General features: G+C 41.5%; 1 protein-coding gene across 4 annotated transcripts in view; it reads left to right on the top strand.

The window, feature by feature from the left end:
* Nucleotides 1-27,915, top strand: part of XRCC4 (X-ray repair cross complementing 4) — a 459,278-nt gene that overhangs the window by 352,109 nt on the left and 79,254 nt on the right. The window lies entirely within an intron of this gene.

The following is a 27,915-nucleotide window of genomic DNA, read 5'->3' as shown; positions in this document are numbered from 1 at the left end:
CTTGTGACGCTTTCATTTTCTAGATTAGTTTAATTAACTCCATGTTTTTAATTTTTATTATGAGCAGGCAAATCACAAAAAAATGTGAATAAAAAAAAACATTTTTGTATTTTCTTATATATATATATATATATATATATATATATATATACAGTGGAGGAAATAAGTATTTGATCCCTTGCTGATTTTGTACGTTTGCCCACTGTCAAAGTCATGAACAGTCTAGAATTTTTAGGCTAGGTTAATTTTACCAGTGAGAGATAGATTATATATAAAAAAAACAAAAGAAAATCACATTGTCAAAATTATATATATTTATTTGCATTGTGCACAGAGAAATAAGTATTTGATCCCCTACCAACCATTAAGAGTTCAGCCTCCTCCAGACCAGTTACACTCTCCAAATCAACTTGGTGCCTGCATTAAAGACAGCTGTCTTAAATGGTCACCTGTATAAAAGACTCCTGTCCACAGACTCAATGAATCAGTCTGACTCTAACCTCTACAACATGGGCAAGACCAAAGAGCTTTCTAAGGATGTCAGGGACAAGATCATAGACTTGCACAAGGCTGGAGTGGGCTACAAAACTATAAGTAAGACGCTGGGTGAGAAGGAGACAACTGTTGGTGCAATAGTAAGAAAATGGAAGACATACAAAATGACTGTCAATCGACATCAATCTGGGGCTCCATGCAAAATTTCACCTCGTGGGGTATCCTTGATCCTGAGGAAGGTGAGAGCTCAGCCGAAAACTACACGGGGGGAACTTGTTAATGATCTCAAGGCAGCTGGGACCACAGTCACCAAGAAAACCATTGGTAACACATTACGCCGTAACGGATTAAAATCCTGCAGTGCCCGCAAGGTCCCCCTGCTCAAGAAGGCACATGTACAGGCCCGTCTGAAGTTTGCAAATGAACATCTGGATGATTCTGAGAGTGATTGGGAGAAGGTGCTGTGGTCAGATGAGACTAAAATTGAGCTCTTTGGCATTAACTCAACTCTCCGTTTTTGGAGGAAGAGAAATGCTGCCTATGACCCAAAGAACACCGTCCCCACTGTCAAGCATGGAGGTGGAAACATTATGTTTTGGGGGTGTTTCTCTGCTAAGGGCACAGGACTACTTCACCGCATCAATGGGAGAATGGATGGAGCCATGTACCGTCAAATCCTGAGTGAAAACCTCCTTCCCTCCACCAGGACATTAAAAATGGCTTGTGGCTGGGTCTTCCAGCACGACAATTACCCGAAACATACAGCCAAGGCAACAAAGGAGTGGCTCAAAAAGAAGCATATTAAGGTCATGGAGTGGCCTAGCCAGTCTCCAGACCTTAATCCCATCGAAAATTTATGGAGGGAGCTGAAGATCCGAGTTGCCAAGCGACAGCCTCGAAATCTTAATGATTTACAGATGATCTGCAAAGAGGAGTGGGCCAAAATTCCATCTAACATGTGTGCAAACCTCATCATCAACTACTAAAAATGTCTGACTGCTGTGCTTGCCAACAATGGTTTTGCCACCAAGTATTAAGTCTTGTTTGCCAAAGGGATCAAATACTTATTTCTCTGTGCACAATGCAAATAAATATATATAATTTTGACAATGTGATTTTTTTTTTTTTATATAATCTATCTCTCACTGGTAAAATTAACCTAGCCTAAAAATTCTAGACTGTTCATGTCTTTGACAGTGGGCAAACTTACAAAATCAGCAAGTGATCAAATACTTATTTCCTTCACTGTATATACACTACCGTTCAAAAGTTTGGGGTCACACAGACAATTTTGTGTTTTCCATGAAAACTCACACTTATATTTATTAAATGAGTTGCAAAATGACTAGTAAATATAGTCAAGACATTAACAAGGTTAGAAATAACGATTTTTATTTGAAATAATAATTTTCTCCTTCAAACTTTGCTTTCGTCAAAGAATGCTCCATTTTCAGCAATTACAGCATTGCAGACCTTTGGCATTCTAGCTGTTAATTTGCTGAGGTAATCGGGAGAAATTTCACCCCATGCTTCCAGAAGGCCCTCCCACAAGTTTGATTGGCTTGATGGGCACTTCTTGCATACCATACGGTCAAGCTGCTCCCACAACAGCTCTATGGGGTTGAGATCTGGTGTCTGCGCTGGCCACTCCATTACAGATAGAATACCAGCTGCCTGCTTCTTCCCTAAATAGTTCTTACATAATTTGGAGGTGTGCTTTGGGCCATTGTCCTGTTGTAGGATGAAATTGGCTCCAATCAAGCGCTGTCCACAGGGTATGGCATGGCGTTGCAAAATGGAGTGATAGCCTTCCTTATTCAAAATCCATTTTACCTTGTACAAATCTCCCACTTTACCAGCACCAAAGCAACCCCAGACCATCACATTACCTCCACCATGCTTGACAGATGGCGTCAGGCACTCTTCCAGCATCTTTTCAGTTGTTCTGCGTCTCACAAATGTTCTTCTGTGTGATCCAAACACCTCAAACTTTGATTCGTCTGTCCATAACACTTTTTTCCAATCTTCCTCTGTCCAATGTCTGTGTGCTTTTGCCCATATTAATCTTTTCCTTTTATTAGCCAGTCTCAGATATGGCTTTTTCTTTGCCACTCTGCCCTGAAGGCCAGCTTCCCGGAGTCGCCTCTTCACTGTAGACTTTGACACTGGCGTTTTGCGGGTACTATTTAATGAAGCTGCCAGTTGAGGACCTGTGAGGCGTCTATTTCTCAAACTAGAGACTCTAATGTACTTGTCTTGTTGCTCAGTTGTGCAGCGGGGCCTCCCACTTCTCTTTCTACTCTGGTTAGAGCCTGTGTGTGCTGTCCTCGGAAGGGAGTAGTACACACCGTTGTAGGAAATCTTTAGTTTCTTGGCAATTCCTTCGCATGGAATAGCCTTCATTTCTAAGAACAAGAATAGACTGTCGAGTTTCACATGAAAGCTCTCTTTTTCTAGCCATTTGGAGAGTTTAATCGAACCCACAAATGTAATGCTCCAGATTCTCAACTAGCTCAAAGGAAGGTCCATTTTATAGCTCCTCTAAACAGCAAAACTGTTTACAGCGGTGCTAACATAATTGCACAAGGGTTTTCAAGTGTTTTCTAATCATCCATTAGCCTTCTAACACAGTTAGCAAACACAATGTACCATTAGAACACTGGAGTGATGGTTGCTGGAAATGGGCCTCTATACACCTATGTAGATATTGCATTAAAAACCAGACGTTTGCAGCTAGAATAGTCATTTAGCGCATTAACAATGTATAGAGTGTATTTCTGATTAATTTAATGTTGTCTTCATTGAAAAAAACTGTGCTTTTCTTTCAAAGATAAGGAAATTTCTAAGTGACCCTAAACTTTTGAACGGTAGTGTGTCTGTGTGTGTGTGTGTGTGTGTGTATATATATATATATATATATATATATATATATATATATATATTACAATATTCAGGTGTGTTTACCCAGTGTCATGCACCAGATGTAAAAAAAAAATCACCTAAAATCACATATTCACATTTTAATTTCCATATTTTTTTCTTCCATATTTTCGTTTAATATATCTATTAGTTTTTTTACACAATATTGAAACCCACCATGTTCTAAGAAAAACAAGACCAAATTCATGTAGGTTAGAAGAGAAATGGAACAGCAATTTGCTTTTAAATTGACACATGGCTAAAACTTGAAAATGGGCCGGGTCAGGAAGGGGGTTAAAGAGGCTCTGTCACCAGATTATCAAATCCCTATCTCCTATTGCATGTGATCGGCGCTGCAATGTAGATAACAGTAAAGTTTTTTGTTTTTGTTTTTTAAACGATAATTTTTGGCCAAGTTATGAGCAATTTTATATTTATGCAAATGAGCCTTTCTAATGGACAACTGGGCGTGTTTTCTCTTATTTCCAACTGGGCGTGTATTGTGTTTTAGCAACTGGGCGTGTTTACTTCTTTCACTGCACAATCACACTGTGCTGTGGATCATGGTGGGCTGGAACAATGAGAAGTGACACTGATTAGTCACTGATTGGTCAGCCTCATACACTCCTCTGTACAACGCCCAGTTGGTAAAAAGTAAAAACACGCCCAGTTGTCCATTGAGAATCTCATTAGCATAAATCTAAACTAGCTCATAACTTGCTAAAAAATGATCGTTTTTCAAAATAAAAACCACTGCTGCTGTCTACATTACAGCGCCAATCAGATTATGTAGGAGATAGGGCACTTATAATCTGGTGACAGAGCCTCTTTAAAGCTTCTGGTCAGGAAGTGATTATGCAAGGAGCAGCCCGTTGCTGAAGAAACTATCAACTTCCAGTTGCAACATTCTGGTACTGAAAGTGAGCTGTAACGACTGCCTATGGGCCTGTTCACATCAGCCTTGTCTTTCCATTGAGGTGTTCCTTTGGAGCTTTCCGTCGGGGGGTCCCCTCAACGTAAAGGCAATCGTAAACATTAGCTTCCGTTTGCATCACCATTGATCTCAATGGTGATGGAAACTTTGCAAATGGTTTCCATTTGCCACTGTTGTGAAAGAGTATTGTTTTGACGGAATCTACTATTTTTATGGTTGTTACCCCAGTCCTAATGAATAAAAAACATAAAATGAACTGTCTTAGTGTAAATCATGCTTACACAGTACTACTGATGATATTATTGCAAGGTTTTTTTTTATAATTAGTTATTTGAAATTAGGACTAGGAATCTCAATTGTTTTCAAGCTTATGGAAGATTTTTTATTTTGATGTTTTCTGACAAAAGAGAATACAAGCCCCTCCTCCTGACGATTAATCGATTTTAATTTGAGTAATTGTAAAGCCATACTTGAAATATATTCTAGTTGGCCGGGTTAAGGCCAGAAACAGCGCCCCCCTCCGGTAATGCTAGCCTGCTGCTGCTTTATTGTATCTGGTTGGATATGAAAAACCCACATAATTTTTAAAAACAATAATAATAATTGGAAAGAACGATGTGGGGTCCCTCCCCCATTTTTATAACCAGCCAGGTACAACAGGCAGCATTACCAGGGTGGGAAGGGCCACTGTTTTTGGCCTTCTTCAGCCTAATACCACCAGCCTGCGGATGCCCCAGTGTCCGACCATCACTACAGATGGTCGGGCACTGGTTTGTACCTGGCTCTTTCCAGCACCCCTGGTGGCGGCGGGTACCTTGGTAATAATGGCGGTTAGTGTTAGGCTCTGTATCGGCATAAAATTAAGCCCCGCCTTAGTAATGGATGTGGTCGATCAGCCAGCAGCTATTACTAAGGTGGTACTAATAAAGTTTAAAGGAATACAAGGACATAGAAAAAATGTTTTATTTACATTTAAAAAACACACAACTCTCATTAACCATTTTATTGAGAATAAAACAAACACTGTCATTGAAGTAGTCCTCGATACTGACATAGTCCTGTAATATAACACAAACACACAAAAATAATTAGTAACACCTAAAACAATTATTATTCTTACCTTTCCTGGTTCCAGCGCTGGAGCTGCAATGTCAGCGAACTGAGCCCTGTATCTAGTCCTATCATGTGTGATACTGTCTGCTGAGCTACTGTATCTAATCTCATCATGTGTGATACTGTCAGCTCAACAAATGTATCTAATCCTATCCATAGTTTATAGGGTCGTAGGGCTATAGATATGCTGTCTTGTTGGATCACTTAGGAGACCCAGCGATGCAACTGAAAGCTGCGAGCTGTTGGCCATGAGGAGTTTGCGGGGGGGGGGAGCCCAATAAGAACTTTTGCATCCGGGCCCATGAGCCTTTAGCTACGCCCCTGTATGCAGTTTGCATTATGAAATTGTGTAACAGATCCTCTTTCAGAACCAGAGGTTTTTCATTTTTATAAGAGAGAGAACTCTGTCAGTCATAACATTTTTTTTCTTTTGTGAATGGCTTAAATTTCCAGGTTGTTTTTTTTTTCTCAGATTCCGGCCGTTAGTGCTTGAGGGCGGCTGTCAATTACAGCTGTGATCACACGGGGACAACTTCTGTCTCCCATACGATCACCATCACTACGTGTACGTTGGGAAGAGGACCCTCCTGCGACAAACATCTTCGTAATGATGTAGGAAGGAGTTAAACTTTGGTGGATGAAATGCACCAAAGTTTAAGACCAACTGGATTTTGGCTTTAAATTAAATTTTCAGCTAGGAAATTAGAGAGAACTCTAATATTCCATTGTGTGGTTCAATGATGTTCTAGCTGTAGGGAGTGAAAGAAAGATATACAGTTGTTTTCATTGTGTATGGTTTTCTAAAAAATTGTTGAAGGTCGTAAATGTATTGTAGTAGCAGTGATGTGACCCTCTCCTGACTCTTACAAGGCTACGTACATGACAGACATTCATGAGCTTTTGTTGTATTTTTCTATCTCCACAAAGTAAAGTCATGGTCATATACAAGTTCATCATTTTCTATGGTGACGGCTTGTCACTGGAACTGCTGACATTAACATACTGGAAAGTCAAGTCGTGTCCATGTAAACTACTCCCTAGAAAATAATGAACGAAACATCTGATGTATAGCTTAGCCCTCACATGCAAAGGGTTGTTTGTAGAGTACTGCAACATAAATAAAGTTTTCAATGTCACTTCTATTCAGCACCGTATTATTTTTCATTATTATCATCACATTTAAATGGTAGACGTTATGTAGCGCCTGGAGGCATTTGCATGTGGAGTTGTTTGTGCGCCTGTGTGCAAATAGAAATGAAAAGTTTTTGTTTACACAAGTGTTAAGCTTCCCTCATGGGCAATTTGTAATGATTGTGAAACATTTGTCTTTAGCTGGCATACAGGACACATAATATTGAGCTGTAATGACTCTCTTTGGCCATGTAAATTGTTAACTTTTATTGACACATTTTACATTATGTAAACTGGCCATTCTTTTCAACCCTGGATACAATTAAAATAAAATTATCCTTCAACACGTGCATGGTTGACTCACAGTAACTAATTTTTGGATGAACCAATAAGTATTTCTTTCTAGATAAAGTATTAATCTTTGTAGGCGTCATGCACAGGGCAGAGCAGTATTCACCGAGACATGCAGCTCAGTGCTAGGCAGTCCGTGTGCTGTCGCATCATTTTTGCATGGCACCATATTATGGAGATATTCTAGAATACGTCCGTAATAGAACATCCAGTGGAGCATGCCTCGTTTTACTGAATTCTGTATGAATACGACAAAAAAAAAAGACTGTGTGCCTCTGTATGAAATCTAAAGTATGCAGATGTACAGTATACACTTCTATAGGTGCCAGACCAGCTCCGTTGTACAGAGCTGTTCTATAGCAGTGTGCATTGTTCCTAAAACTGCAATACCAAATCTCTATTAATATTACACTATGTGATTTTATTTTTCTGCCTAGTCAATACAAAGTTCTCATTCCTGCTTTTAAGTGTATGTGCACACGAGGTCATTACGTCCGTAATTGACGGACGTATTTCGGCCGCAAGTACCGGACCGAACACAGTGCAGAGAGCCGGGCTCCTAGCATCATAGTTATTTACGACGCTAGGAGTCCCTGCCTCGCTGCCGGACAACTGTCCCGTACTGTAATCATGTTTTCAGTACGGGACAGTTGTCCGGCAGCGAGGCAGGGACTCCTAGCGTCGTACATAACTATGATGCTAGGAGCCCGGCTCCCTGCAGTGTGTTCGGTCCGGGATTACGTCCGTCCATTACGGACGTAATGACCTCGTGTGAACATACCCTAAGAAAGTGAACCAGAACAGAAATGGGTTGTCCAGTATTATAAAAATAGATGGCTGCTCTCTTCTAGAAGCAGCACCACACCTGTCCATGAGTCTGATATTGCAACTATTACACTTGGTAAAATCTGTAACCATGTTGAAGTCTGCATAGAAATCTGCATGTAGCATTTCGAGTGCATATTTTATAAGCTACGTGTGAACCTATTCTAATAAACTTATGAGGCCGCACGTAATTCAGATTCAATGCCATTGTACTGTAAATATTGCCTACTATTTTTTGGTTTCTTATAACCACCCTGTTTTATTTTAACACCTATTAATTCACTTTAGCCTTGCGTTCTGGATTTTAACTATAGAGTATAGTTTTGTGATTATTGCAACTTGCTGTAAACATTTAGTCTGGGTTCACACTATGCTTCTGAGTTGCGTTTTTAACGTGCTTTTTTTTCATTTATTTTTTTGGTTGAAGGACTCCCATTAAGAGACATGGAAGTTAATCTACCAAAACAAAAAAAAAGCATGTTAAGAATGCAACAAACATGAGCAGTGTGAACCTAGCCTTAAGGTTACCATCCTCATTAGATGTATGTCGTCCGAACCCCCGAGTTTTGCGAAACTGGCCGACTATCTAGTGTACATGGCGGCATCTCGACTCTTCCCCCATTGGCAGATGTCGGGTAACATGCCTGATCCCTTTGTTTTTTTATTAGATAAGCCGCTGCCAAAGGAGTCTGGCAGCGGATTTCTGCCTGAGAACACATGCACATTCAGCCCAGCCGAGCGTGCATGTGTATGAGGGAGTCGTGGGGAATAGCTGCCAGCCGACAGATATCTAAAATGTATGGCCAGCCTAAGAATGAATTATAATAGTGGTTATGTCAAATGCAACTATGTTGTAGGTAATTGAATCTGGATTGCTGTTGTTTACAGCAGAAGAGGTAACTGATCAATACTGCCATTTCTTAGAATTTTTACCCTCAGCAGTCATTATTATAATCAGGCTTTTTTGATGTTGGGTAACATGAACATAAGCACATTATAGGGCCATGACCATGTGACCTTGAGCTGGAGCAATCCGACAGATGATTCTTGTTACACCAAATTTCAGCAAATGTTCCTTAAAAAGCATTAGGTGAACTGAAACCGTATACCTGATATTCTTTTTCAAAGAGGTTGTTTCCAGATGCCCCACAATGATAAAACTGTCAGTTGTTTTCATCAGTCTGATGCAGGAATGATATTTATGTATGATAATACTTTATTATAAAATATACATTTCTTTAAAGTTACTAAACATTTGCATCTAGAACATTTTGCTTTAGTCATGTAGGGAAATTAGGAGATGAATTCCACCATTGTTTAATTATTTTAATTTTTCTGATTTTAATTCCAAAAGCATTCTGATAATAAAAATAAGTGATAGAATGAAAACAATATAGGGAAATAAATACACAATACTACAGGAAGACTCGATAGACATACCAACATCTACCTACAATCATCAGAAGTTGAGGATTGCCTGGAATGTACATATAAATATATATAAACTCCCCAACATTGAAATTGCAACACCAAAAAGGACAAGCCATAAGGTTATGCAAATCCAGGAAGTAGCAGGTGTCGCTAAGATCTGCAAATGATCACATTTTCAAGCAGCTAACTCCAATCTATGGCATGTGCGAGAGGCATAAAAGCCGGATTGAAAGCAGAGTTTTTTTAGCCACATGAAACCTCAAAAATCGGATCAAGTGCAATGTTCCCTCTAAGTCTTGGCAGCTCCTAAACGGGGCAGTTAGTGAGCAGGGCAAGTCTCCATTAATTGTGGGTGATCTGATGACCAAAAGTAATAAACACTAATATAGCGACTAAATAAGAGAATAAGCAAACTTCTTTTAACCCCTTCCCGACATTTGACATATCCATACGTCATAGCCGGGTAGGGGAAGTATGGAACGGGCACACGGAGTGAACCCGCTCCATACGATGCGGGTGTCGGCTGTATGTTACAGCCGACACTTCACACAGTAACGAGCTGGATCGCACACAGTGAATTTGCGCACAGTGAATTCCATAAAAACGAAGCACAAAACACAGTGGCGGAATCGCTGTTTTTTTCATTTTCTATCCCACAAATAATTGTCTTCCCGCTTCCTAGTACATTATATGGAACAATAAATGGTGCTATGAAAAACTACAACTCGTCCCGCAAAAATCAAGCTCTCATAAGACTATATAGACGGAAAAATAAAAAATGTTATGGCTTTTGGAAGGTGGGGAGGAAAAAGCGAAAATTAAAATCTGAAAGTTGTTTACGACGGGAAGGGGTTAAATTAGTTTTAAATACTTTTTAACCCCTTAACGACTGCCAATACGCCTTTTCATGGCGGCCGTTAAGGATACTTATGCCAGAGCGCCGTGTCCTGTGCCAGCTAAAGCGGGTGTCGGGCTGTCTGCACTAAAGGGCAGGATCGATTTCAACATCGATCTCATCTGTTTAAACCCTTAGATGCGGCGCTCAATAGCTAGCGCCGCATCCAAGTGGTTTTGGAAGGAGGGTGCTCTCTCTCTCACCCCATCGACACCCTGCAATGGCAATCGCAGGGTGCCAATGGCTTCTACGGCAGCCGGGGGCTTAACAAAGGCCCCCAGATCTGCCTGTGGTGGATGCCTGCTAAGCCATGCCTGAGGCAGATGCCTGTCCGTTTTACACAGACAGGCAATAATACGCTGCAAGTATTGCAGTGTATTATAAAAGCGATCAGAAGATCGCATAGTGAAGTCTTCCAGTGGGACTAAAAATGTTATAAAGTTAGTAATAAATAAATAAAAACCCACTTTTTCCCTTATAAAATACTTTAATATGAAAAAAAAGAAAAATTAAAACATTACACATATTTGGTATCGTCCTTACCACCCCCACATCGCAGGTAACAGTCCCACTAGAGGTTTCCACAGAGACCTGCGCAATGGGGTACTATATTGTGTCTCCGTGTGCACACTATACCGCCATTTTTTTTCCAGGGTGCACCACCTTATGGGGGACGGTAGCTCGGAGTAAGGTGACCGCACTGCCTGTGTCAAGAAGGGCTACGACCTGCTGGCCATTCACCAACACCTCACAAATCCGCCGTTGGTCCGGTGCCACTGCAGTTCACACAGAGTGGACAAACAGTGACTGGCGCCCTGCCACAGCACAGTCAATGGGCTCCTCAGCCTCTGGGCACTGAGCTGCAATATGCCCAACCTTATGACATCTCCAGCTGCGAAGCCTAGGAAGGTGTTGAGGGGGGACGACCCTGAGCTGTGGGCCTGTACTGGATGGAAAAACCTGATGAGCAGCAAACCTTGGACTCCTAGGATTCTCCCGCACGATCCCTAGTACTGGGGCCACCCGAGTATAGTTCCGTCGTAAGCAAAATTCTGCCTTTTTCCCAGTACGTCTCTCCGTCACTGTATGTCTTTCCAGGGCAGAGATCATTTTCTCAGAGGTCTGGGAATCAGCTTGCATCACTCAGTATTGTAACTCCCTTGGGAGTGCGCAAAACAGGCATTCAATGATGATCCGATCCATTAGTACCCGCGGAGACAACCTCTCTGGTTCAAGCCATTTATCGATCAGATTCATCAGGTCATGCACCTGGGACCTGGGAGGTTTATTGGCATTATATTGCCACTGGTGTACCCTTTGGTCACAAACCATCAAAGAAACACCCAGCCGTGCGAGTATCTCAGCTTTAAGCAACACATAGTCCTTTGCATTTTCTGCAAGTCACAATAAGCTTTTAGCGACTCACCTGCTAGTAACGGCGCCAGGACTTCAGCCCACTGAGACTCCGGCAAATGTTCCCTTTCTGCAGTACGTTCAAACAGGGAAAGGTAGGCATCGACATCCTCTCCTTCCACCATCCATTGCATTGCCCTCTGCACCACTTTATTTGGGTTTCTCTGGGCCACGATCTGAGTGGAGGCCTGTTGGACAGTCCCAGTTAGTTGTAATTCTGCCAGTTGCTGCATGAGCAGATTGTTGGTTTGATGATGGGCCTGCATGGCCTCAGTATGAGCTTGTTGTGGCTGCACTTTGACTTGTACCAGCTGCTGGATAACTCCTCCATGTTGACGGAGTGGCAGCTTTCACCCAGGACATACACTACCGTTCAAAAGTTTGGGGTCACCCAGACAATTTTGTGTTTTCCATGAAAACTCACACTTATATTTATCAAATGAGTTGCAAAATGACTAGAAAATATAGTCAAGACATTGACAAGGTTTGAAATAATAATTTTCTCCTTCAAACTTTGCTTTCGTCAAAGAATGCTCCATTTGCAGCAATTACAGCATTGCAGACCTTTGGCATTCTAGCTGTTAATTTGCTGAGGTAATCGGGAGAAATTTCACCCCATGCTTCCAGAAGCCCCTCCCACAAGTTGGATTGGCTTGATGGGCACTTCTTGCGTACCATACAGTCAAGCTGCTCCCACTACAGCTCTATGGGGTTGAGATCTGGTGACTGCGCTGGCCACTCCATTACAAATAGAATACCAGCTGCCTGCTTCTTCCCTAAATAGTTCTTGCATAATTTGGTGGTATGCTTTGGGTCATTGTCCTGTTGTAGGATGAAATTGGCTCCAATCAAGCGCTGTCCACAGGGTATGGCATGGCGTTGCAAAATGGAGTGATAGCCTTCCTTATTCAAAATCCCTTTTACCTTGTACAAATCTCCCACTTTACCAGCACCAAAGCAACCCCAGAGCATCACATTACCTCCACCATGCTTGACAGATGGCGTCAGGCACTCTTCCAGCATCTTTTCAGTTGTTCTGCGTCTCACAAATGCTCTTCTGTGTGATCCAAACACCTCAAACTTCGATTCGTCTGTCCATAACACTTTTTTCCAATCTTCCTCTGTCCAATGTCTGTGTGCTTTTGCCCATATTAATCTTTTCCTTTTATTATCCAGTCTCAGATATGGCTTTTTTTTTTGCCACTCTGCCCTGAAGGCCAGCATCCCGGAGTTGCCTATTCACTGTAGACGTTGACACTGGCCTTTTGCGGGTACTATTTAATGAAGCTGCCAGTTGAGGACCTGTGAGGCATCTATTTCTCAAACTAGAGACTCTAATGTACTTGTCTTGTTGCTCAGTTGTGCAGCGGGGCCTCCCACTTCTCTTTCTACTCTGGTTAGAGCCTGTGTGTGCTGTCCTCTGAAGGGAGTAGTACACACCGTTGTAGGAAATCTTCAGTTTCTTGGCAATTCTTTCGCATGGAATAGCCTTCATTTCTAAGAACAAGAATAGACTGTCGAGTTTCACATGAAAGCTCTCTTTTTCTAGCCATTTTGAGAGTTTAATCGAACCCACAAATGTAATGCTCCAGATTCTCAACTATCTCAAAGGAAGGTCCGTTTTATAGCTCTTCTAAACAGCAAAACTGTTTACAGCGGTGCTAACATAATTGCACAAGGGGTTTCAAGTGTTTTCTAATCATCCATTAGCCTTCTAACACCGTTAGCAAACACAATGTACCATTAGAACACTGGAGTGATGGTTGCTGGAAATGTGCCTCTATACACTTATGTAGATATTGCATTAAAAACCAGACGTTTGCAGCCAGAATAGTAATTTAGCACATTAACAATGTATAGAGTGTATTTCTGATTAATTTAATGTTATCTTCATTGAAAAAAACTGTGCTTTTCTTTCAAAAATAAGGAAATTTCTAAGTGTCCCTAAACTTTTGAACGGTAGTGTATAGTCACTGCTGGCTCTTGGAAGTGTTTCTATCTATTGTTGCTCCTAGCAGCCACGAACTAGCATAGACAGTATGCCCGCATTCTCCACCATATGTAGCAATTTGGGGAATGTAGAAAGGCAAAGAGACACTCTCAGTGCAATATTCTTGTTTAAACAGGACTTTAGAAACTTTATTTCTCTTTCAATCAGGGAAATACAATAAACACAATGGTAGCTTGTCTCATCAGCATACACAAAGGTTAGAATAGCAAGAAATGTTTCACGTAACAAAAGTCCAGGTATAACTCTCACACAGTTCAGCCCTTTGCAGGGTTTAGCTCTCACCCCTCTGTAAATGTCAGATCTGTTCAGCAGCAAATCCAGTCTTCACCTTCCTGCTTCCCCTCCCTGACACACACTTTTCCAGCAGTATTTTTTCTCTGAGTTAATTACCCTTCACCTGTGAGGAGAGAAGACCCTATGTTAACCCCTTAATTGGTGTCTAGTGATATATCTCCCTTGGCAGACTAAACCCCTCAGCCTGTTACACCTTGTATATAGTGCTACACAGCCCCCCGTCCCCTTGTATATAGCGCTACACAGCCCCCATCCCCTTGTATATAGTGCTAGACAGCAATTCCCCCCTGTATATAGTGCTACACAGCCCCCTCTTCCCTTGTATATAGTGCTACACAGCTCCCCTTGTATCTAGTGCTACACAGCCCCCCTCCTCCCCTTGTGTATATAGTGTTACACAGCAATCCCCCCTGTATATAGCGCTTCACAGCCACACTCCTCCCCTTGTATATAGCGCTACACATCCCTCATCCCCCACAGCTCCTTAAAAAAAAGATTGTACTTACCTTTCCCTGTTCCCGCTTCAGACGGAGCACTACACTGCCTCTCCGGCGGGACGCATGCGCAGACCGGTGTGATGTGACATCATCCGACCCGGCCTGCGCGACTCCTAGCGCCTTATAGGCTGCAGGCCTAACGTGGCCTGCAGCCTATAGTATTCATTTGTATGTGCGTACATACAAGTTAATGTGGCTGTTGCTAGCACCGGAGCCCCCTGCGATGCTAGCTACGCCACTGCATCCGCCCACCGACCGTGACAGTACGCTGGCTTTAAACTTTAGAAAGGTTCTTTCTTGAACCGAAACGTCGCTCACTTGAGGTGAATAAAGCAACCATTTTTCATCTTCATTGAAGTCCTGGTGCCGTTCCTTTGTCCTATTGTTTTCTCTCTCGATAGAGATATATATATATATATATATATATATATATATATATGCCTCCAGTCAATTCTAAGAATAATTGGAAGCCACTAAGGAATTCTGTGACTCTAAAAAATCCAAAGGCCGCAGACTGCGTACCTGTAAACAGATCCGTTGATTTCTAATATGATCAAAGTTGGCTTTCCTACTATAGTAAGTTATGAGATATTGTTAGGATATTCCATAACTCACTGGTGGGGGTTGAATTTGGCTATGTTTATGTTCTCTGCACAGCACTTGATTGTGAGTGGTACTTTGCAGAGTAAATGCCAAAGGGACAGTGTCCTTCATTCTGGAGATGTGCAGAGCCTAGAGATTTGCCATATCATAAAATATAAGACAATTGTGAGTACAGGTTACATGACTGGAAGTTGCTAACAACATGAAATAACATTCATATTTGGTTAATGCTGGGAAACCCCTGCTAATTTTCTTTGGAGCCACTTAGAACTAGAAGGTTGCCAGTATATGTGGTAAAAAAGTCTGATATTCTTAATGTCCATACACATCTCGATAGGCGATAATAGCAAAAACAGCAAAAGCAGAATATCAAAAACATCACAAAATCCCCCTAATTCATTATATATAAGCATATATAATTATATAAATTGTTTTGCCTGCTCTATGGCATATAGAATAGCCTTTTGAATGTTCTCCTTTGTATTTACACAACCTTTCCTTAACCAGTTCAGGACCGGGCTATTTTGCGCCTTCAGGACCAGACACTGTTTAGCCATTTTTAGCACGTGTTAGTTAAATGGCTATAACGTTTTTATTTGTTGGGCTAACGACGTGATTTTTGCGACGTTTTTTCCGTAGACAATGCAGGTTTCATTTTTTATCGTTTTTATACACACCTTTTTTGCTATTTTAGAATTTTTATTCATAAAGTTTGAAAATAATAGTAAAAAAATAAGCTTTTTTACGTTTCAGCTATTTTTTTTGGGTAATAACATAGTTTTAACCTAAAATAGACCTTTTATTTGTGATCGTCATTGTCTACCGTAAATTTTAATATATTACATGTCTATATTAGGGTAATTGGGTCAGCGCTAGCGTTACAACAATGATTGGCGGGGGGAACGGTTTTTTTTTGGGGGTGGGTATTTTATGTGTATTTATTATTACATTTTTTTTGCATTTTACTTTATTATTTTTTTATTACTATGGTCTGTCCCCCAAAGGTCAAAAAAGACCTTTGGGGAACTTTATATATATTTTTTCTTTCTTTTACACCATCTTTTCCACTGTAACAGGGGAAATCAGCCCTCTCATAGTGACGATTGTCACTAATAGGGCTGTGCTGGGTCTTGTAAGACCCAGCAGCAGTCTGTCACTAACGGCACCCGGCGATCATATGACCTGTCACATGATCACCGGGAGGAATAGAGACAGCGCCGCTGCTGCTGTCTCTATTCCTATACACAGCGTTCATTGAACGCTGTGTAAAAACACATCGGAGAAGACAGAAGCAGTGAAAGCTGCTTCTATCCTCTCCTCAGGGTCCCCGGCAGTCACTGACAGCCGGAGACCCGACATTCAGCTGCCCGATCGCGCGGGCAGCAAGTTATAACCCGAGCCGTAAAAAGTCTATGGCTCGGGTTTTAAGGACCCTGACCGCAGGCCGTAAATATACAGCCAGCGGTCGGGAACCAGTTAATTACCAGAAACACTTTCTATACTGTTCATATTACGTTGTATTCAGGAGTATACATAGAGGTGAAGGGTCCCCATAGCAATTGATTAAAATTGAGCCCCATTCTGGTGTTTTTTAACACATCACACAACTAACAACCTAGGACAGGAGCACTTGGTGCATCTTTGCCCCTTCTCCTTTCCATAAACTGTGGTTTTATTCCCCATACCCTTTTTTGCTAACATTGTAGGACCTGTGGAAAAGGGAATTTCTGCACAAGGTCTCATCACCCATTAAAATAAGGGATGAAGCCAACCTAGGCTCAGCCTCCTCTTTCCCACGGGCCCCATAGTAGTTGTAAGCATGTTTCTATGATATGGCTGCGAATAGGATAAATTGTCTTGGTATCTTCAAGTCAGCTGTAATTGTAATATATAAGAATGACCTAAGTAAAAACATATTAAAGATGAACTTGACATCTTTAGAATCCTGATGTGTTAATTGATAATGTGATTTGTGGTTTGCACTGGATATATAGATCTCATTAATGTCATTCTGTCTTATATTTTTATAACCTGAAATGTCATTTATCCAATCCAAGGGTACTTGTAAACTGTAATGCAGCCATCCCTTCCAATGAAGACACGTTCATTACAATAAGATTTAGCAGCTCAAAAAAAACAAACCTTCCACCAGATTGTATTTCATAAACTCATATTTTGCCTGGAGAACCCCTTAACAACGAAGCTAATTAGGGGCATGGAGAATTTAAGTTATGAGGAAAGATTGAAAGAATTAAACCTATTTAGCCTTGAAAAAAGACGACTAAGGGGGGACATGATTAACTTATATAAATATATTAATGGCACATACAAAAAATATGGTGAAATCCTGTTCCTTGTAAAACCCCCTCAAAAAACAAGGGGGCACTCCCTCCGTCTGGAGAAAAAAAGGTTCAAGCTGCAGAGGCGACAAGCCTTCTTTACCGTGAGAACTGTGAATCTATGGAATAGCCTACCACAGGAGCTGGTCACAGCAGGGACAGTAGATGGCTTTAAAAAAGGGTTAGATAATTTCCTAGAACAAAAAAATATTAGCTCCTATGTGTAGAAATGTTTCCTTCCCTTTTCCCTTCCCTTGGTTGAACTTGATGGACATGTGTCTTTTTTCAGCCGTACTAACTATGTAACTATGTAACTGAGGCCTGCGGTACATGTTGACTTTTGCCACATGGTTTAAGTCTACTTCTTTTTCCAAAGAAATCTCTACAAAGTTAGACTGTCACAAAATCCATTGACTTCTATGAGATGCAATTGTTATCCTCTGCAAAAGATACAGTACCCTACACATTTTCTTGCTTTATAATAAACATTAGTCTCACAAGGCAACTAGGTATAGTGGCTAGGTGTTTCTTAGGTACTGAATAACAACTCCATAGACTCCAAAATTGTCAACATCTACACAAAAAGGGAACCAGGAGTCATGGACTCTTATGGTATGAAAATAGAAAATGTGAATCTTTCCCAAACAAGTCTATTTCACTTCTCTCATCTCCACACTATCTAATAATCCAAAACGCCTCTTTGATACTTTTCACTCCCTCCTTAGTCCTAAAGTGCAGACACTAATCACAGATCTCAGTGCTGAAGACCTGGCCACTTATTTTAAAGTTAAAATTGACACCATCCGGCATGATATTATCTCCCAGTCCCCTAGTAACATCGATCCCCGTCCCTCCCGCACTCCCTCTTCTTCACTTTCAGCATTTGACCCAATAACAGAAGAAGAAGTCTCTAGGCTCCTCTCTTCTTCTCGTGCTTTTACCTGCCCTAGTGATCCTATCCCCTCACACATCCTCCTGTCCCACTCCCCAGCTGTCACTAGTCACCTGACTAAAATATTTAACCTCTCTTTTTCCTCTGGTATCTTTCCCTCCTCTTTTAAACATGCCATTATAAACCCATTACTGAAAAAAACAACTCTTGACCCATCCAGCGCTGCTAACTACCGACCAGTCTCTAATCTGCCCTTCATCTCCAAAGTCCTGGATCGCTTGGTCTACTCTCGCCTTATCCGCTATCTCTCTGCCAACTCCATTCTAGACCCCTTACAATCTGGTTTCCGCACTCTACACTCCACAGAAACTGCCCTTACTAAAGTCTCAAATTATCTCTTGGCGGCTAAATCAGACGGTAAATACTCTCTCCTGATTTTTCTGGATCTCTCTGCAGCCTTTGACACTGTAGACCACCGACTCTTACTTAACATGCTCCACTCTATTGGCCTCAAGGACGCTGCTCTCTCTTGGTTTTCCTCCTATCTCTCTGACCGCTCGTTCAGTGTGTCATTTGCTGGTTCCACTTCTTCTCCTCTTCCCCTTGCTATCGGGGTTCCTCAGGGATCAGTCATAGGTCCACTTCTCTTTTCTCTCTACACAGCCCCTATTGGACAAACCATCAGAAGATTTGGATTCCAGTACCATCTCTACGCTGATGACACGCAATTATATGCCTCTTCCCATGACATCACCCCTGCTCTAATACAAAACACCAATGATTGTCTGTCCGCTGTCTCTAACATCCTGTCCTCTCTCTATCTGAAACTGAATCTTTCTAAAACTGAGCTCCTAGTGTACCCGCCATCTACTAACCTCCCTAAACCTGATGTCTCCATCTCTGTGTGTGGCACTATCATAACTCCTAAGCAGCACGCCCGCTGTCTCTGGGTTATTTTTGACTCAGATCTTTCCTTTACTCCTCACATTCAATCACTTTCATGCTCCTGTCATTTTCACCTCAAAAACATCTCCAGAATCCGCCCTTTTCTTACAGAGGAAACAGCCAAAACTCTCATTGTTGCTCTGATTCACTCTTGTCTTGACTACTGTAACTCATTACTAGTCGGTCTTCCCCTCACTAAAGTCTCCCCTCTCGAATCTATCCTTAATGCAGCAGCCAGGCTTATATTTATGACCAACTGCTACACCAACTCCTCTAATCTTTGCCAGTCACTGCACTGGTTGCCCATCCCCTTCAGAATAAAATTCAAACTTATTACACTTACCCACAAAGCTCTCCACAGTGCTGCACCTCCTCACATCTCCTCCCTCATCTCTGTCTACCATCCTACTCGGATCTACGTTCTGCCAACGACCTTAGATTAAAATCCATCATAATCCAAACCTCCCACTCCCGAAACTTAGTGCAGCAGATCAAGATTTTTCTCGTGCTGCACACATCCTCTGGAATGTGCTACCCCAGACAATCAGATTAATTCACAATATCCACAGTTTTAAACGTGCCCTGAAAACACATCTGTTTAGACAGGCCTATAACATTCCCTAATCTGACTCCTTTTCATGGCCCTCCTTTTAGATTAGTCATCAGAATAAGATTCCCTCACACTCCTTCTCTTCATGTCCATCATACACGGATACTGGCTGGTGACAGGCTCATGCAGCTTTATGTACCACCCATGTGTATAAAAAATGGCTGGACCATTGTACAGAACAAGCACTGTTACACTTTGTGTCTCCCTTATTTCCTTATAGATTGTAAGCTCTTGCAAGCAGGGTCCTCACTCCTCAGGTTTGAATTGTAAATTAACTTTGTCACTATGTAATGTCTGATATTGTTTGTTTCATGTTCCCTCTAAATTGTAAAGCGCTGCATAATATGTTGGCGCTATATAAATAAAGATTATTATTATTATCTTTATTAATACACTGAAATAAACAATATAAAAATGCAGAGGATCCAAAAATGGATTTGACTGTATGGGAGCCACTATTAAGTATACAAATGACCAAAAGGTAACAGTACTGATACGACAGAAGTAGGTGGAGAAAATGTTAACATATGTAGCAAATCATAGTGAAATAACATATGTAACAAATCACAGAGAAATAATGCCCTCTAAAGAACAGGTGAATAGCCTATTGTATGTCAAAGGTAGGAAGTATTATTCATATTGATGTAAGACATTCAGAGCAAAGTTAAGGATGGCATGTCCACAAAAAAAGGAGGTATGCGCTCACGTGTAAATAGACAGGTGTAAGGTAATCTGCCAATCGTGTAGTACTACAGATGAAAAGAATACCAGAGAGCAAGGTCCCAGCAAGATATCACAAGCAAAGTGCCTTTAGAAAATAGTATAGTCAAGTGGTTCAGAAGAAGCACCCGACGTGCGTTTCGCGTGTAGCTTTATCACCTTGGGGGCGCCTCTTCTGACCTTCTAGCAAAATGAATAGGTACAGATCACTTTTGCAGGCACAGTGGTGCATAGGTTACATGGCACTGGAGGCGCTTTTGATTGCTCTCACTTGAGCTATGGCTTGTGCATGAAGGAAAACAACTGCAAATTTGGAGCAGACAGGGGTGAGGCTGTGGAGCTGGAATAATGTGATATTGAAAATTTATGGTATTGCTGAGCAGCTTTCCAGGGATGAGGAAGTGAGACTGGAATACAATGAAATCGGAAATGTCTGATATTGCCATATAGATTTTGCCATGATATGCCAACAAAGTAATGCATATTTGTGCCAGTAGACCTATGCTGGCTGCCAGTTCTCAGGATAAATGGAGATTTACCATGTAGTCTGCTTATTTGCCATGAAAGATTGTGGGTGCGACTGTAACAATTTTTTTTATCTTGTTGTATAGTGCGTGTAGTTTGACATTTCCGGTAATATTTTTTTTTAATGTGAGATCTGATAATTATTCATAGATTTTTTAATGTGATGGCAAATGTTTATATGATATAGAGCACTTCCAACAACTTGGTCTGCAACAATGTTTAGGAAGGTAGTACGTGTCAAAGTAACATACGCAAGAATGCAAGGACCCAAGGTTTCCCAACAGGACATTGTCCAGAGCATCACACTACCTGCGCCATTTTACTTTTTTCCCATAGTGGATCCTAGTGCCATCACTTCCCCAGGTAAGGGATGCACATGCACCTGGCCGTCCACATGATAGAAAATGTGATTTATCAGACCAAGACACCTGTTTCTTTCTCCATGGTCCAGTTTCGATGGCCATTCTAGTCGCTTTTGGCTGTGGACATAAGTCAGCAGGGGCATTGTGGCCTGTCTACAGCGAGGCAGCCCTAAACGCAGCAAGCAGGGATGCACTGTGTGTCCTGAAAGCTTTCTATCATAGCCAGCATTAACTTTTTCAGGAATGTGAGCAGAAAAGCCTAGCCTTTGCTCTCTACACGCATCTATGATTCTTGAACGCCTATGACATGGTCTCCGGTCCACTAGTTGTTCTTCCTCGGACCACTTTTGGTAGGTACTAACCACTGCATACCAGAAAGAAAGACCTGCCGTTTTGGAGATCTTCTGACCCAATTTTATTCTTGCCAATGTCACTCAGATCCTGACGCTTGGCCGTTTTTCCTGCTTCTAACACATCATTATCAAGAACTGACTTTTCACTTGCTGCCTAATATATCCCACCCCTTGACAGGTGCCGTTGTAATAAGATAATCAATGTTATTCACTTTACCTGTCAGTGGTTTTATTGTTCTAGCTGTAGTGTATGTCCTATGCTGTATCAATGTTGTTTACACATACAGTACTGTGCAAAAGTTTTAGGTAGTTGTGGAAAAATGCTGCAAGTTTTAATCGTTTTTTTATCAATTAACAAAATACAAAGTAAATGAAGAGAAATCTTAATCAAACCACCCTTTGTCCACCCTTTGTCTTCAAAACAACTGCAATTCTTGTAGCTACACTTGCGCAAAGTCATGGACTTTGTAGGATTATAGTCAGGTGTATGATTAACCAATTGTACCAAACAAGTGATAATGATCATCATTTTCATATGTAGGTTGAAACACAGTCATTACCTGTAACAGAAAAAGCTGTGTAGGAGGCTTAAAACTGGATGAGGAACAGCCAAACTCTGCTACAAAGGTGAGGTTGTGAAAGACCGTTTCATGTCACAGGTCCACCACGGCAAGACTGATCACAGGAACAAGATACAAGGTAGTTATACTGCATCAGAAGGGTCTTTCCAAGGCAAAGATTTCAAAGCAGACTGGGCTTTTAAGATGTGCTCTTCAAGTTCTTTTGAAGTAGCACAAAGAAACGGGCAACGTTGAGGACCGTAGATGAAGTGGGCGGCCAAGGAAACTTAGTGCAGCAGATCAAGGACACGATGTCATGTTTATTTCCCTTCTAACTCAGAAGATGTCCAGCAGTGCCATCAGCTCAAAACTGGCAGGAACCGGGGGACCCAGGTACACCCATCTACTGATCGCATCATCGAGTCTGTCTGGGATTAGATGAACAGACAGAAGGATTTGAGGAACCCTACATCCATAGAAGATCTGTGGTTTTGTTCTCCAAGATGTTTGGAACATGCTCTCTTTTGAGTTCCTTTAAAAACTGTGTGCAAGTGTTAATTATAGGATTTATTCTGTTTTCAAGACAAAAGGGGGTCACATCAAATATTGATTTGATTTAGATTTCTCTTCTGTTCATTCACTTTGCATTTTGTTAATTGATAAAAAAAAACTATTATCACTTCTATTTTTGATAGCTTTCTTAATTTGCAGCGTTTTTCCACAATTATCTAAAACTTTTGCACAGTACTGTATGTGTCATCATAATCACCCAAGAGTTCCCTACAAGTATGTTCCACTACAGTGAAGGGATGTGAAGGCTCCTTGTAGTCAGGTACTGTACTTTGACCAAGTGAGGCTTCGTTCACATCTGCGCCAGGGTCCCGTTCCGATGGAGCTTTCCATCAGAACAGGACCCTGACTGACACAAACGGAAACCGAAGGTGACTGATCCGGTGCTAATGGTTTCCGTTTGTCTCAGTTGTGCAAGGGTTCCGTCGTTTTGACGGAATCAATAGCGTAGTCGGAACAGGACCCTGGCGCAGATGTGAACGAAGCCTGAGATGCATCTTACAGCAGCTGTAACATGTAGCCTAGATGTATGTAAAATAGCCGATGTTATGCTTTAAACCTAGTTAGGACACTATGCGAGTATACAGAAACACTACACTGGACATCATGCATGCTACAAGTATGTTTTTATGATTCACAAGCTTATGTATGTGTTTTCTTGGTGCACCTGAATGTGTATGACCAATTTCTCATCTTAGTGGGTCCCATCAAGTTTTTTTATTTCGATTTCTGAATCTGATTTGCTTTTTCTATAGTTTTAAACACAACTTGAACGACAATAATCGCTTCAACCAAACCTCTTCTTTAAATTAAAATTTTACTTGCAAGTCTTTTTGTTGTTCAGTTTCATGTTGTGAAGACTGAACTTAAAATGAAGCACTGAGTTTGTTATCTACAGTTGTTCCGTTCAGTAAAAGACCAGAGATAAATAGATGAAATACAGATACTAGAACCATTTGGTGTCCCATGGGGACTCATTTACTTTTGGCCATCCTGCATACAATGAGTTTCACATGATGATACCGATGAACGTTCTTTTTTTTTTTTTTTAATCCCTTTGAAGAGTATGTTAGGGAAGAGCAAAATGGGAATTCCTTAATATAAAATTATCAGAATTGTTGCCTTTATAGGCCATAAGACTGCATGACTGTGGACAAATCAAATTCCCTAACTTACGGCAAATGACTTTGTTAGTAGATCGCTCACAGAATCCCACCTGATACGCTAAAGGGAATGACCATAAATATTGTAAATGTTCTATTTACAGAATAAAGACTGCAGTAAATGATGCCTGTATTCTGTTGTCATCCTGTACAAGTTTATTATCTAAAGTGCTTTATTGTGTGGGAGGTATTTGCTGAATATTCAGTTTAAAAAGTACCAAACCTAGAAATGAATGGTAAAAGGAGATAAACTTGCCCACAGTGTTTGTCAGTCTGCTGGATTTTCTGCATGGGCTTGAAACAAACAGTCTTGTAAAAGTCTTGCAGAGAACATAGGGGTTAATTTCCTTCTGATCGCTTCAATTTTTGCCATTCAGATGACTGATGAGTCGGACTTAGCCAAGGGGTGTGGCTTAACATTCTTTGTCTCCTATTACAGACTGAACGTTGGTGAGGCTCATACTGCAGCCAGTTTTCAAACAGCCAGTCACAGGATTGTTAGGAGGAGAAAATGGCTGATCTCCTGTGTCATATAGTAGAATTCTTTATATAATGTATTTCTCAGTTTTGATTGCAATCTGAGACTATAATAGAATCATAGAATATGGTTTGTTTGTGTACTTTCTATGTTTAGTAGTGTTTTAAAAGTTTTTAAATTTTTCTGGTTGCCCTTAGAAACCGACAACAGTATATCTATATTTTGCTGCCACACAGTCAGCTGATCTATCACAATGCTCTGTACGATATACTAGCAGAATACTGAATGTAGCTTAAGACATGATTGTGGTAGAAATTTTGTAACTGAAAATAAATATGAGATAAAGTAAAGTATTTACTTAAGTTACCTCATTTTTCATGTAGACTTTATATTTTTAATTGAAGTTCAAAAGCTAAATCAGATCTTGATTATTCACTTAGAAGTTTTTTTAGTTGATGAATCTATATCCAGTTCAATACTGAATTATGTGTATTTAGGTTAGTCCTATTATGTTTACTTGACTTTTTAAGTCCACAGGAAAGGTACAGATCATGGTTGATTGTGTAGTCATTTTATGGAACATTAGATCAGCTTTCTATTTTGATCAGATGGTCTTTCATCCCATATGACAACAGCAGCATTACCTTGAACACATGAAATGAATGTAGCCTGCAGTTTACTAATCTGAGCATTTTCTGAAGACCATGTAATCCTTTTATTCATGGCTCTCCCTGAAAACTTTCCAGTACAAAGGTGAAGATTGCAATTGATGTGAGAGCTAACAGGATGAAATGGTTATGGAGACTTTAATGGTTCATATGTTTACCTTCCCTGGGACATGGACGTGCTGTCAAGGTATAATGAAGTGGATACGGGATTAGGAAACATGGGACATGTCAAAGGAGAAAGAGAGAAGTGCCATCTCCAGCCCTCATGTTTCATACCACATCTGTGAAATAAAACCGTGTTTTGTTCTAAATCTACAAAGCTCTTAGTTCCGAGCCTCTTCAAACAACTGCACAGGCTGTGTGAACATGAAGAAGTAGAAAAGGAGAAAAAACAATGTTGCTTTAGGACTACAGCAGTGAGAGTAAGAAGGATGCACATTAATGCTTTATTTGTCTTAGCTTAAGAGCAATTGAAAGTTTCTAAACAGGAGACAATTTCCTCTTTGTTTCCGTCATTTACGTACTTCTTCTATCATTTCACGAACAGTCCTGCAGTCTGATTTGGATACTTTTCCAATCCATCATTAGTGGCCTCGGAAATTTAGCTTTCACTGGATTTTGAGGCTTAAGTTTGTTTGCCTTTGATGCTATAGACTTGTTCTGCTACTTTTCATAAAAGGGTTCACAGGAAAGTTTCTACTGTATTGTACACAGCCTTTTATGTAATTAATTGGGTGTTGCCCTTGTCAGTGGGGCATGTCCCTCCACATTCTGACACTGCCCAGTCAGTGCTGACAAGTGGAATGCAATTTATTCCTACACTTCCAGGAGGAATAACAAAGGAATGGTACAATTCAGTTACCAGAAGTGTTCTAGAGAAGTGCAAAACCGATGTTTTCTGCCCTCACCTCCATTTCATCACCACAGGAATTGCCCAGTAGTCCTACTAGGATCAGGAGAAAAACTAGGGCTATGGATTCGGGGGCAGTTTTGGGTAAAGTCGGAGTCTGCAGAAATGTACCGACTCAAAATAAAAATATGAAATATTATTAATATTGTATTATTTATGACATGCATTGCTTGTTTCATATTTACTTTCATAGGAATTTAGAAAAGTTTCAAAATTCATACATAAATCTAAAGGCCCCTATTAATAAAAAAAAAACAGAGACATCTAAGATGGTCTAGTGGGGATAGAAAATCAGTCATCAGCTCGCCATTGTTGTCCTCACTTAGACTAAGTATCTTCATGCTGCTGCTCCAAGGCCCTTAGTTAAAATGTCAGAATGTGCTGCAGAGGACGAAGTTTACTACTGGGCACTGGGCCCACTTTGGTGTGCTGAGGGTTAATCCTGACTTTGTTTTCTGTAATTGGGCTGCACTGAAGAGTGTGAGTACCAGGGCTGTGCTGTAGTTTCCCGTACTTATCACACGGTCGCCCGATCTGCCGCACAACCTTCCTCCCTGCTCTTTTATTCCTTTCCCCCTCCCCGGAGCCCATCCAATCCGCTCTGTCTCCCAGACAACCAGGAATGCTGCAGAGTGTTAAGTGGTGCTGACACGAGCCACACACCGCTGAACATACAGGAGGGAGAAAGGCCAGACCAACACAGGAGGGGAAAGAAAGACAGACAACCAATGAAGATTAAAGATACAAGGGCTAAGGGGCGTTGCCAGCTGCTGATGTGAGAGGACGTGTGTGGCGATAGCTCCGGGCCAGCATCCTGTCTAAAATCCTCCTGACGGTGCTGTAATCCTTGAAATCAGCCAAAATTCCTTACCTGCTGCGTCGGAAGGGAAGGACATCTTCCAGGAAAAAGATGAGCCCGCCTAAAGCAATGGATGCGGCGGAAAAGCTGAAATCATATGCCCGCGTGGTGATCCAAGATGGCGCCGGCGGGCGTTCTGCTTCGCTGGCCGCGGCTGTGACATCAACCCCTGCTCCCTCGGAACAGGATGCAAGAATGACCCTGCAGGAGGCATCGGATAAGCTGCTGACAGCCATCCTCGAGACACGTACGACACTAACGGCTAAGATCGATGAGGTGAGAGTGGATGTGGGCCTATTGAGGCAGGATTTGCAAAATGTGCGGGAGAGAGTCACGGAGACGGAGAGCAGGATTTCAACCTTGGAAGACCTTACTGCTAACATGCCGGCGGCTATTCAAGATCTGCACCGTAAAGTTGATCTGTGGCGCCAGAAAGCCGACGATTTAGAAAACAGATCGTGTCGCAATAATCTCCGCATTGTGGGATTGCCGGAGAGGGCAGAGGGGCAGAGGCCTGGAGAATTCGTGCAAAAATGGCTGAGGGAGATCTTTCCAGCGGCCTCCTTCTCGTTGGCGTATGCGGTGGAAAGGGCGCACAGGGTTCCAGCACGGTTACCAGTTCCGGGTTCTCCCCCAAGACCACTGCTTGCTCGGATGTTGAATTGCAAAGATCGGGACACGGTTCTGCTGGAAGCTCGGAAGGCCGGCGGGATTCGATTTGAAAATGCCTCTGTGTCCATATATCCGGACTTTTCTCCTGATTTGCAGCGACAGAGGGCGTCATATGTCCCTATCAAGCGCCGACTCCGGGACCTGCAGATTTCATATTCGATGGCCTATCCGGCTAGATTGCGGGTTGTGGATGGAGATCAAGCCATATTTTTTACGGATCCAACTGAGGCGGAAGAATGGCTTACGAGAAAGCATAGGCGATCTCCTCTACGCTGATTGCTGTGGCTGTGCAGGCTGGGAGGTTATTGCCGATATATGGAACTCATGGATACCCCATATTGCTTGTATTACAGAAGTTCCAGTTGAAAGTATCCTTA

Source organism: Rhinoderma darwinii, chromosome 1 (assembly GCF_050947455.1).
Source record: "Rhinoderma darwinii isolate aRhiDar2 chromosome 1, aRhiDar2.hap1, whole genome shotgun sequence".
Classification (NCBI taxonomy): domain Eukaryota; kingdom Metazoa; phylum Chordata; class Amphibia; order Anura; family Rhinodermatidae; genus Rhinoderma; species Rhinoderma darwinii.
Note: the sequence above shows the minus strand (reverse complement) of the source record. Positions and strands in the feature narration are given on the sequence as shown.